The sequence below is a fragment of the Sinocyclocheilus anshuiensis genome, unplaced genomic scaffold, assembly GCF_001515605.1.
Source record: "Sinocyclocheilus anshuiensis isolate Anshui unplaced genomic scaffold, SAMN03320099.WGS_v1.1 scaffold534, whole genome shotgun sequence".
Lineage (NCBI taxonomy): Eukaryota > Metazoa > Chordata > Actinopteri > Cypriniformes > Cyprinidae > Sinocyclocheilus > Sinocyclocheilus anshuiensis.
In genome coordinates, this window is record NW_015547712.1 from 799,829 (window position 1) to 808,933 (window position 9,105).

The following is a 9,105-nucleotide window of genomic DNA, read 5'->3' on the forward strand; positions in this document are numbered from 1 at the left end:
AGAGGTAACATGTAAAGAGAGAATAGAGAGGGAGCTAAAATAGAGCCTTGTGGAAGGCCACAGGTCAGAGGAGCAGGGGAAGAGGAAAAATTACCCAACTTCACTAAAAACTTTCTGTCAGACAGGTATGACTGAAACCATTTCAGAACGTTTGCTTTTAGACCTACCCAAGACTCTAATCTAGATAATAGTGAGGAGTGGTCTATGGTATCAAAAGCAGCCGATAGATCTAAAAGAATAAGAACCACCGAGTCTGCGGAATCAGTAGAGAGGTAAATATCATTTAACACTCTCAAAAGGGTGGTCGCTATCGCTAGAACAGAATGAAGGTTTAAGCTTGTCAATCACTTGCTTCAATTCCTGGAGGTTGATAGGTTCAAAAACATCCAAAAATGCAGAGGCAGATGACATAATTGGAGAGACAGTTAAAGTTAAAGTGGGGCAGACGCTAAGCCTTAAGTTAATAATTTTGTCACTAAAATATCTCAAGAAGCTTTCACAGAGAGCATCAGAGGCAACAGGCAAGGTGTTAACTGAAGGATTTGTGACAGATTGAATAATTGAAAACAACACCTTAGGTTTAGAATGATTAATTTCAATTAAATTAGAAAAGTATGCAGCTTTCGCAGACTTAGCTGCAGTCTGATAAGATGTAAGAGAGTTTCTGAACATTTGAAGAGAGATATGCAGCCTGTCCTTTTTCCATTTACGTTCTGCCTTTCTGCAGTTTTGTCTTAGGAGACGGGTATCAGAGTTTTGCCACAGTGCAGATTTTGGTTTTTGCTTGTGAGGCTTAAGGGGGGCAGTTGCATTTGCTACCTTAAGCCAGGCAGAATTCACGAGGCTAAGATGTTGATCAGCATCCAAGTCAGATAATGGTTGATCCAAGTGCAACTGTGAGCAACATTCAGCAAAGCACAAGTTGAAATTTGTGCTAAACTGTGGAGAGTATAAACGAGAAAGATTTACAGGTGTATTAGAAAAATGAGAGAGATCTGGAAGAGACAGTGAGAATAATATAGGCTTATGGTCAGAGATCATAAAATCTGAGAGCATAATATCAGTCACATCAAGCCCATATGAGAGTACAAGATCCAACGTATGTCCCTGAATATGAGTAGAGACATTGATCCACTGGGATAGATTAAAAGCGTCGATGAGATTAAGAAAGTCATGTGATAAGGGGTTAGACGGACAGCAGACATGGATGTTAAAGTCGCCCACCAATAGAAAGCGATCGTAATTTGTGGCAATATTGCCGATCAGTTCAGTGAAATGCAGTATAAAATCCTTAGTAGAGTGCGGAGGACGGTAAAACACCCCTAGACATACAGGACCATTCCAGTCTAAGTGAATAAACTGAGCTTCAAAGCTGGAAAAGGCCGTTACAGGGACCAATCGACAGCGTGCAGAGAGAGAGTTCTTTAAAATTGTTACTATCCCACCCCCGCGTCCACTCGGACGAGGAGAGATCAGAGTTCATAGAAGAGGCCCACCGAACCTTCAAGATTTGAAGACTGTGTGGAAGAATGGGCCAAAATCACACCTGAGCAATGCATGCCACTAGTTACTCCATACAGGAGGCGTAAAGCTGTCATTACCAACAAAGGCTTTTGTACGAAGTATTAAATAAATTTCAGTAAGCGTGGTCAATAATTTTTCCCTGGGTCATTCCATTTTATTGCACATAACTTAATTTCTGAACTTATTTGTTTTGTTTTCTTTGTATGTATGGATTACTTCGGCTGTTACCGACATCTGGTGAAAATTTCAAGTCAACAGCACCTTTAGAAATATATTTACTGAGAAAAAATGGTGACGTGTTCAATACTTATTTTATCCGCTGTATGTTATCATCATGTAATCTGCAAAATTACCAAAATAATTTTGCTTTCACATAGAAGCCTGAAAAAAGGTTTCAGCAAATTCTAAATGTCAAAACAGGTGGAAAATACAGTAGCCATAAATAACTAAACTTATAAGAAATGGTAAGAATACTTAAAAATGTCAAAAAGGGCCAAAACATAAAATGGAAAAGTGTTGAATACAACCCATTAATGCTCAAACTCATACAGTGAAACCTCCAAAATCTCTCCCAAGATTGCAGCAACATTTTTTATCAGCACAATCTCTAGCATTTACATACCAGAGGTCAAAAATGATGTGAAAAGCCATTGAAACTCAAGAGAAGTTTTGGAGAGATAATGTGGTCTATTGAGCGCAGAGAATATGAATGTAAAATCTGCTGAGGCGTATGAAAATGAACATGTTCGTATCCTCCGATCATTCATTTGATATCCACTACAGCACAGAGTAGCGGAGAGCAGCTCACTTCACATCTAAAGTGGCAGATAAGAGACTGTTGAACGCCAGCGCTGAAGCCTGCAAAAAAGACTGCTTACTATGGATACTTGTGTTTAGAGCCCTAATTTGCATACAAGAACACAGATAGACAAATACAGGAAATCAGAAATCCAAAACCAAGATGTAAAGCGTACACATATATTTACAGAAGTGGTTCTACAAGAACCAAGAACCAGTTTTAAGCTTATCACTAGAGCATAAAACAAAAACTGTATTTTTATCAGTATTTCAGGTCCACGCTCTGTTATAGCACCACCTTTTGTCCGAACATCATCAAATGTGGAATGCTTCCTCATATCCATACATTGCATAGATGCACCAATTTTTGCCAAATTTGATCACTGCATTCAAGAGTTATGAAACTTTAAGCAAAATTGCTATGGTCATAACCATTCATTAACTTGAAACAGCCATGTTGATTTTGTTTATGCTGAATGGTTTTGACAAAACATGACAAAACACAAAAAAGTATCTTCCGACACTGGTTTTCACTGGACAAAAAAAAAAAAAAGATCTAAGGACTAGTTCATAAAAGTAAAATGAATACAAAATTCAATATGGTAACATAACAGTTTGACTGAAACAAATGGGGCAAAGTTAGAGTCCATTTAATTAATATTAATATTTTGTGAGTTAAACAAATATATAGCCATTTTTATACATCAAAAACACTATTAGCCAACTGGTGGCTATTTTTTTTTTTTATTTAACCTTAACTGAAATCTGATTGGCTGACATAAGAACAGACCAGAAGAGAAGAGTAACAGACCAATGAATCTCCACCAGAAAGATCAATAAAGTCAAGAGGACCAATGACTGAATGAACAAAACCAGACAAGAAAGACTGCAGTTGTGGACAAAGAAGGATGAGAGAGAGAGAGCAGCATGAATGGTAGACGTGTTTAAACCGGATAAAAATACATTCAAGACAGAAATTGATGGATTGATGCAAAGCCAGAGGAAACGAAGAACAGAAAAGAGAAAATAAGAGAAATTTACCAGCTACAAGAGTAGAGAGAGGAGAAATGAACAGAGAACAATATCAAGAAAAAAAGAGAAATTCACCAGCTCCATAAGTAAAGGAATGTGGAATGAAGAGAGAACGAATGCAATCACGTTTATTTTCTTGTTGTATTGGATACAGTCAGTGCAGTTGCTAGGATATTTTGAGTTGTGGCTAGGGGGTCAATCTAAAGTTGCTAGGGTGTTCTAGGTAGTTACTACAATGTTTCTCTGTGATCTTCTAGTTAGTAGATATGGCTGATTTGCTACAGGACGACGCACACACTCAACTTTGATACTTTGTGTTATTTAAACTGGCCCAAGTCTAAGGAATCCAATTCCATGTTGGATCCAATCAGTTATTTCCAGTTAAATATTCTGTTTGACTCTGAAATAAACCACATTATAGAGGATAAATGCTTTGTGAATGTCTAATGTGATTACAGTACCTCAGCTCTTGCCAAAGTTAAGCTGAGAAAACACAAAACCAATACAAACGCGTTCTGGGAAAATGCCTGTTAAGCAGTTTTGCACAAATACTGACATCAAGACTGTTTCTCTTGCAATGGGATTAAAGGTAAAAAAAAAAAATTGCATTTGGGTGAATAAAATTGCTAGGCAACTGCATTTGGGAAGACCAATGTAGCATCTGACTAACTACAATCAAAACCACAAATGTTCATCATCAAATGTAAAAATGCAGTTAAATCCATGTGAAAAACTTATTGTGATAGTGATATACTGGGCAGCTGCTTGAAAGTGTAACCACTTCAGGTTTGTATCCATAGCCACCTGCTTCAAACATTCCAGAGAGGAGAAAAAACGAACACTTGAATCTGCTGAACGCATGACTGGTGTTATAAAGAAAGCAGTCGGATCTGTGATGTAATGTACAGTAGAGCACAGACTACAGAAGACGAGTATTGAAGATGAACTGTCATGAGTGCAGTGATCCAGAAATTTTCTGATCTGTTGAATTAAGTAAAATTAACATTTGACCATGTTGACTATTTTTGGAAAAATAATGTTTTTATTATAATACCTGACATATCTACCCTCTTTTAGAAGAGTAACCAGGGTTAAGAGTCTTGTCACTCTCAGGTCTTTGTGTGACGTTTGAACCTCCTTCTACATGTCCTTTTATTTATTTATTTACTTATTTATCCATCTGTGTGTCTGTATGTCACTCTGTGGAGATACAGTATAGTTGTGTACAGCTACAGCATTGCTAGATGGTTTCTTACTGGCCTCGAGGCAAAAGAGCCCACCAGCTGATCTCTCTGATATTCTGCTCTCTAGATATTTATTTTACAGTTCACAGTACAGATAGATGTAAGAAAGTATTCTGCGTTCTCTCTTCCTGCCCCAAAACACCCCGTAATTCAGCAGTGAATGACGTGACTGATGAAATAACATCAGGAGAGACTGACCTCGTGTTTGGCCTCCGGTTATATTAAGCTCTATCAGATCCGGGCGTTCTACTTTCAGCTGAAGGAGATTTCTGGATGATTATTGCCAGGTGAAAAATACGTAGTATTAAATTTATTAAAAATATACTTGAAATTCAAGTAGTATGTTTATAATACATTTGTATTCCCAACATGCTTATTTGAAGTGCAATAAAAATATATTGAATTGCATTTTAATATATTTCTAAAAAGTATACTAGAAGTACTTTTGTATTAAATATATGCTTAGTTATACTTCTAAGAAATATGCTAAACAGAAGCATGCTTTTAATGTATTTATAAAAAGTATACTAGAAATACTTTGGTAATAAATATATGCTTAGTTACACTTTTAAGGAATATGCTAAACACAAGCATATCTGAAAAAGCAAAATTTAAATATATTTCTTTTTCACCTGGGTTGCCGACTTCACGGGGAGAATCGGTCCGTTTTTTTGTTGAGGTGTTGATAACACTGTAGAGTATGAAAGCACAACATTCAGGTTTGTAAAGTAAAGGTCCTGTAAATTTGTTTCCATAAAGAAATTGATTCATGACAATAAAATATAAACCTTTCAAGACTGATCCAAGATGAGCTGTAAGGGTGTTAAGTGATGATATATGCTTCTGTGTTTAATTTCCAAAGTACTAACATTATTAATGATTAATCGTTTAAAATATAAATATATTTTTAATATTTGCTAAATATATTTTATAGGCCTACTTCAAAATCAGTATCTTAGCTGGTTAGTTTGGCTCATGGCTTGAAACTCTTCAGTGAATAATTTTTAAAAATCCTTATTGAGAAAATGAATGGGGAAAATACTCCTGTAAAATACACTGGTTTAAAGTGTTTAATTGCCAAATTCCTAATGAAGAACTACATTACCCATGATCCTGAAGAGTGATTTGTTACCATTGGAATAGAAATCACAAGGAAAGAGATCAGGAAAGATTGATATTTAATATTAAAATATTTGTTAAAAAATCATGAAAACCATAAAATATTATAAAGTTATAGAATTTGTAAATTTAAACACAAAATTAGTCATTAGTCACGATCTGAAGGATCATGTGACACTGAAGACTGGAGTAATGATGCTGGAAATTCAGCTTTGATCACAGAAATGAATTACATTTGACAAGATATTCACATAGAAAATAGTTATTATAAATTGCAATAATATTTCACAATATTACAGTCAAAAAATAAAAGTGACTTCAAAAACAGGATTCTCTCAGTTAAATGTTATGGTTAGGAATTTAAAAGCAAAACCAAACTTCTGCTTTAAAGAGAGTATCAGCATTTCTGTGGGACGTTTTCCATATTGATGACGCAAGAAGTCTCTACTGTACACAGACGCTGAGTGTGTGATACTGCTGCTCAATTAATCCCAGTTAAATCGAGCACAGCGATCTGACAAAGACATTAATACAAAACTCACCCTACATCCTTCAACTAATCCTAAAGACAATCCTTATCCATGGAGAAGGTTTCAGTGACGATAAACATCCAAACTAGCAGCCTAATTAAAGAAGCGAGAACAAAGGAAAAATAGAGGAGAACAGGAGCATGCCACAGCTGAGATGCTCAAGGAAGCAGTTAAAACATAAATCTCTAAGCCTTTTAAAATCAATGCAGCTAAAAAGAGTCTTGTCTGTGGAGGCCTACAACACAATATTAATGGATTTTTACACACTCTAAAGAAAATGCATGCTTGCCTGTGCATTTTGCATGGTTTAGGGTATTACTAGGTTACTGACCACAGTCTAAAGAGCTCAACTTCAAGTTTCTGGTTCATGTTATTTCGGCAAGCATGGACCACGAAGGTTAATAACAGATCCTCTGTGTGTCAAAAACCTTGCAAGTAAGCTTAAATTAATAGTTCACCCAAAAATGAAAATTTGCTGTTAATTTACTGTACTCACCATCAGGCCATCCAAGATGTAGGTGAGTTTGTTTCTTGAGTAGAAGATTTTTAGCTGAAACTGTGGTCCTTGAGGATTCAGAAAATGCAAGTCAATGGCTACCGCACTGAGAGAGTCAAAAAACGTATGCAGGCAAAACAACATTAATACCTGTAGCTCCTGATGATATATATTGAGGTCTTATGAAGTGAAACGATCGGTCTGTGCAAGAAGCTGAACATTATTTACAACATTATTACCTGTAATCCAGAGCCTCAAGCAAATGGGGAAGTCCGATTCTTTTCCGTTAACTGGTTCTCTAAATAGTTTGTTCATGTCATCACGCAATGACGTAATGTATACACAATTACATTATTAAAGCACCCAATAATGATGTGAAATGTGGATGTTTTTCATACATAAACAATGAGAAACCATAAAAACTTTCATTATGTCCCTTCATTCAAGCTCTCAGTTCACGCATGCACATACTGTATCTGCGGCTCATCGGTCTTCGGCTCAAGTCGAACTATTTCCTCAGTTCAGTGATTGTTGGAGGAACTGGAGCACTGAATCAGTTCATTCATCATAGGATCAGATACGGCGGATACAGACATTTAGAGTCGGAATGACTGTCAGGCGTCCGAAAGTGAGTTTTGATTGAGTAACTTGTAGATCTGTGCTGCTCGAGCCGTGAACTGTTTCAGATGACTCAGTCCGATTTGGTGAACTGGTTCAACTAGTTCACTAAAAAGAATCAGTTCAAAAGAATGATTCGTTTGTGAATCGGACATCACTTCAGACCGTTTGCCTGAGGCTCTGGGTGATAATGTTGTAAATAATGTTCAGTTTCTTGCACAGACCGATCATTTCGCTTCATAATACCTCAATATATCGTCAGGAGCCACGGGAATTAATATTGTGTTACCTTATATGCTTTTTTGTTTCTCAACATGCTGGTAGCCATGGACTTGCATGTTATGAATCGCCAAGGACCACGGTCTCAGCTAAAAATGTTCTTTACTCTTCTACTGAAGAAAAAAGTCACCTATATCTCGGATGTCCCGAGGGTGAGTAAATTAACAGCAAATTTTCATTTTTGAGTGCACTATCGCTTTAAAGCACAGTAAAAATGAGCTAAAAGTGTAAAAAGCGAGTGGCCCTTCGTTTTGCTCTTTTCATCCGCAGATGAAAGAGGGATTCTGGGATAACCGCCGTTACTTAAAACAGTGAAAAGGCCTTTCAAACACGGCGCTTTGAAGAGGAGGGTGAATCAAGAAGATGAATAACAGTAACCGCCGCCGTGCAGCGATTTCCACTGTTTATTTAAACACATGTAAGAAGATGAGAGTCTTCTGGAGATGTCAAATTTATGGATCAAGACAATCTGCATAATTAGGCTCATGAGCACAGTGAGAACTTATCAAAGACATTTCAACATTCTGCCTTATTCCAACTTAAAGCCTGCATTAGAGCTTGGCCTGTGGCTTAACAGTGTATTTAGTGCTGTTTGCTAAGGCAAGAATCATTATTAGTGTTACTCATATTTAGTGTCAGTGATCTAGACAAGAATTAACCTCAAATCAAGACATATCTATAGCGACCAGAAATCACAGAGACATGTGGGTGGGCTCTTTTGACTTTAGCCAATAAGAAACCACCCAGAACGCCCTAGCAATCACATAGCAACGCACTAACAACCAATAAAAAAAACCCATAGCATCGTGCCGGAAAGTTTTGCATCATCAAACATATTTTTTTTCCCCAGAAGATCTGCTATCTATTAACATTTTCACAGAGATCTTCACAGTGCATTCTAGGATTGTTTTAACCATGACGGAAACATGGGCAAAAACAAGGCATATTAGGGATGCACCATTTAGGGTTATTATCGTTAAGTAAAACGAAAATTATTAAAAACATTTGTGATAATTTAAATAAAGATGAAATGAAATCTAAACTATAGATGAAAAACAAACTACACTAAACTGGAAATAAAGGAAATAAAATAAAAGTTAAACAGTTAAAAAATAACATTAAATAAATAAATAAATATATATATAAACATTATAAACATTAAAAGAAATAAAACAAAACAGCTGCAAATTCGACTGGACGCAAATTGTAAAAATCATTCATAAAAAAGTTTGTTGTTGTGGCCCAACAGATAATTTTCTATGTTCACCAAGGCTGCGTTTAGTTGTTCAAAAATACAGTGCAAACAGTAATATTATAATAATATTTCACAATTTAAAATGACTTTCTATTTTTTTTATATTTTAAAACTCTTCAGTGTCACAAAAAAAACAATTCTTATCAATATTAATTATGAAATCAGTTGTGCTGCTTAATATTTTTGTGGAAACCGTAATATATTTTTGTT

General features: G+C 36.0%; 1 protein-coding gene, 1 long non-coding RNA gene and 1 pseudogene across 3 annotated transcripts in view; 1 reads left to right on the forward strand and 2 right to left on the reverse strand.

Annotated features, from left to right (window-relative positions):
- Positions 1–7,425, forward strand: part of LOC107704062 (uncharacterized) — a 30,897-nt gene extending 23,472 nt beyond the window's left edge. The window contains exon 4 of the long non-coding RNA XR_001635904.1: positions 7,414–7,425. This is a non-coding gene — a long non-coding RNA (uncharacterized LOC107704062). The remainder of the gene's footprint in view (positions 1–7,413) is intronic.
- Positions 1–9,105, reverse strand: part of LOC107704060 (gephyrin-like) — a 325,183-nt gene that overhangs the window by 226,590 nt on the left and 89,488 nt on the right. The gene's annotated exons all lie outside the window — the stretch shown is intronic.
- The window catches only part of LOC107704061 (alpha-(1,6)-fucosyltransferase-like), a 107,437-nt pseudogene that overhangs the window by 78,671 nt on the left and 19,661 nt on the right, over positions 1–9,105 (reverse strand).